We start from the raw sequence: 3,814 nt of genomic DNA, 5'->3' as shown, positions 1-3,814 counted from the left end.
CAGGGTCTTAAGGGTTTTCAGTCCTTCGCTGCAGGGTCTTAAGGGTTGTGTGGCTCTGAGTAAGGTCCGGGATGCTTGGCTGGGCTGCCTCTGCCCAGGACTGTCTTGCGAGGGTGGGCTCTCACTGCTGGGTGTCCTGATGTCTGTTTTTAAAAGGGAAGCCGAGGATGTGAATTCAGATGTGCATGTGGTTTAGAAACGTCACTCCTGCCAGCATGCTGCCCTGCTGCTGAGGCACAGCTCCTCGGGCCGGATCCACACTTGTGCTTCCCATGTTCTGCCACTGAGTTCTTGGCCCTTGCCTGCCTTCCACCTGGAGTAAAACCTTTTCCCACATTTTCTGTAGGTGACAAGACTCTTGATGACTACAGCAAAAAAAAAAAAAAAAAAAAAAAAAATTACATGTATCTGCAAGTTGTTCTTCATCTTTCACCTTGATCACAACATTGACTTTGGCACATGGAGGCTGTGAACCTGCTGAGTTCCAACAGCTAAACAGAGAAGCAGATAGTGAGTATCACTGTGGGTGGAGGCGTGGAGAACGGCAGTTTGCACCTGGCTGTGCCCAAGGCTCTGTGCTCCAGGGACCCTCTGGCTCCTGTTTTGCTCCTGCTGACGTGAGCCATGAGGTGGCATGCATGGAGATGCATATCAGACCTGCATTAGTGCATGTGCTGACTTCGAGCACTCCTGAGCCCCCAGCCCGTCTGAGTGCTCCTGAGCCCTTTGGGAGCCAGGAATGCGACGGAGGGTCTCTGATTCCTAGGCGAGGTGGTTCTCATGAGGTGGCCATCCCCTCTCCTGCTGCTTTCTTCAAAAGAAGTTTTTTGGAGTCGGGGTTTCATGTTGTTGCCTGGACTGCAGTGCCGTGGTATGATCACAGTTCACCACAGTCTTGATCTCCTGGGCTCAGGCAATCTTCCTATCTCAGCCTCCCGAGAAACAGACTACAGGTGTGCATCACTATGCCCAGCTAATGTTTTGGTCTTTAATAGAGATGAGGTCTTACTCTGTTGCCTAGGTTGTTCTCCATCTCCTGGGCTCAAGCAGTCCTCCTGCCTTGGCCTCCCAAAGTGCTGGGATTACAGACGTGAGCCACTGCACCCGATCTCCTGCTACTTTCTTTATGCTCTCGTGTCTGACATGTCTGGGATTTTTCTTGTTGACCTAGATGGGTGGCAAATGAGCCCAGAATGAACTGCATTTGGCCTGCTACTTCCTGTTGAACCCGGGACTCTAATGAGAGAGATATAGAGACCACAAAGAGCCAGCTCTGATGCAAACACACGAGGGTCTTTATTCAGGCTCGAGTCTGGGCTCACGCCCGAAGCAGCAGCTTCAGGGACCAGAGCCCCGATTCACAATGGCAAGCATAATAAGTTTCTTGGTTTCTTGGGTCTCTCAATAACATGCTCTTAACCTAAATCTATTGTTGTCCTCTCACTTCCCACAAGGCCAGCCTCAAGAGAGTGGGAGGTTGTCTCGTTGACATCCCATCCTGAGTGGACTCATCCCATGGACCCGTGCCCAACTTAGTTTCTGAAATGGGTGCTTCCTCCACACGCTGGAATCATGGATGCGGGGGGTGCTCCTCTGTCTCCTCCCAGCCCTCGCCCCACCAGGGACTGGGCACCCAGCCTTAGGGCTCTTCCCACAGAAACCTTCCCAGGGTTTGTAGGCTTAGCTCTCTGTTCTTCATGGAAACATGAGTTCTGTGTGTTTTTCCAGTGTTACAAAGTGACTTTAATTTTTTAAAAATTAAACTTACAGAAACTAAAACACACTCCAGGTGTCTCTGGGTTTTTATTAAGCTTTGGCATTTACTGAGTGAGCACTTATGGAGTGTCTGCTGTGCACCAAGCCTGTGCCAGGTTGGGGGACTTGAGGACCTGGGAGCTAGAAGCAGCTGTTGTCTGGGGAGATGGCCTCACTCAACCCCACAAACACAGAACGGCAGGCCTGGCCAGTGCCACAGAATATACTGAGGGAGGGATGTAGTCGTGCTGTGCTGGTGCTGGGGTGAGGCAAAGATGACTGGGGGGCTGCGGGCAGGAGGAGCAGGGCCAGCAGAGCACATAGTGCCCGCCAGAGCCCTGGGGGTGAGAAAAGGGGCTGGCCGGGCTGTGGTGGCTGGGAGGGGGCATCCCTGTGGGCCTTTCTGGGAACCGTTAACCTGGGCTGTCAATGATCAGATGGTCCTCCTGGATGAGGAGGGTGTGGCAGTGACACAGGACTGGCTGGGATACTGGGACACAGATTCAGGAGCAGTAGGCAGCAGTCATTTGGGTGTCTGGAAATCATTGTAGTTGAAATCAACATGTCAGTGAAGGCGCCTTCCCCTCCAGAGTTGAGGACAGTGTGACCCACAGGGAGTGAGCTGTGCTTGGGGTCTGGTTCCCATTGGAATCTGGCTAACAGTTGACCCTAGTCAGGCTTGCCCTGTGTAGATGTGGTCCCATGGCAGCATCGTAAGAAAGGTGTCCTTCGGTTCTCGACTAGAGCCGACACTTCTGTGGAAACTGGTGAGTCCTGTGTCATGCCCTCCATGGTGCTGGGGTTTGTGGAAGGACATGGTATCTGTTTTGTCATGTGCCGGGTCATGGGGCCACGGGGCCCCAGAGCTTCACATAGGTTCTGTTCTTTTGGCTTCCTGGAACCAGGGCTACCTCTTCATCTCCATGCTGCTGAAATTGAACAGTGAGCTGATCTGCTTGATCAACAATGTCATCAAGAACGACCTAGCCAGCGCAACCCCACCTTCATGGGCCTGGCCCTGCACTGCATCGCCAGTGTGGACAACTGCTAGATGGCCAAGGCCTTTGCTGGGGAGATCCACAAAGTCCTCATGACCAGGTACATCTCTACCACATGCCTCCCTCGTGCTCAGACCCAGGTGTGTAGCCACTCAGCTCACAACCTGATGCAATCTCCAGTCTCATGGAGGTGGGGACAGAATGCAGCCCAAAGTGGGATCAAGAATTGACAAGCCTAGATCTCAGGGGATGTCCAGTCAAACATTCACGGCCTGGTATCCTGAGATTCCAAAACCAGGTCAAAGAGGAGAGCCCGAACCCTGCCAGCCACAGCCAGGCTGGGAAAGGCTTGAGTTGCCAGGGATGCCATCAAGGAGCCACCAGGTCTTTTTGTGGGGCAGCATGGCTCTTCATCTCACACTTTCCCAGAAGCGTCTCCGAGGACATGGTTGGGCCCCAGATCCTGAAACTCTTGTCACCTGTCCCCCCTCACTTGGGGCTGAGAAGCTGGCTCTAGATGAGTTTTGGGCAGCCCTGGGGTCATGGGGCCTCGCTCAGATGTGGCCTATACCACGCACGTGTCCAGAGTGGTCTGCTGAGTTGGAAAACTAGCACAACTACGTCTGGTGAGCCCCAGCAGGATGAGGGGAGCCCAGGACAGCCTGTCAGTGGACTGAGCAGGGCTTTCACGGTTTGGGGAAGTGGGTGCCTATCCCCCCTCGGCCCACAGTGCAGACTGGAGCAGAGGTGGTGGGAGGGCATCAGAACAGCAGGTCTTGGCCCCCATGGGTCCCCGGGTCATGTCTCAGGCATTTCTGAATGTCACAAAGGATGCAATGCTATGGTGTCCTGTCAGTGGAAACCAGCGTGGTGCTCCACAGTGTACTCTGTGTAGGTGCCCACAACAGGGAGTGAGGCCACCCCCAAGTGGCCAGACCACAGTGGAGGAGGATTGTGGGAGGGGAGTGGAGGTGGGTGGAGGAGCCAGGCTGTAGAGAGACCAGGGGGCAGCTTAGAGGAAGTAACAACTCAGAATTGTGGGATCTCAGAGGTGGAGACGG

The 3,814-nt window shown here is 54.0% G+C and overlaps 1 pseudogene; it reads left to right on the top strand.

Annotated features, from left to right (window-relative positions):
• Positions 1–346: 346 nt before the first annotated feature.
• LOC103253042 lies at positions 347–2,853 on the top strand (annotated as a pseudogene).
• The last annotated feature ends 961 nt before the right edge of the window (positions 2,854–3,814 follow it).

This window comes from Carlito syrichta, unplaced genomic scaffold (assembly GCF_000164805.1).
Source record: "Carlito syrichta isolate Samal-C Ts95f unplaced genomic scaffold, Tarsius_syrichta-2.0.1 Scaffold194826, whole genome shotgun sequence".
Classification (NCBI taxonomy): Eukaryota; Metazoa; Chordata; class Mammalia; order Primates; family Tarsiidae; genus Carlito; species Carlito syrichta.
This window is presented reverse-complemented; position numbering and strand designations above follow the sequence as displayed.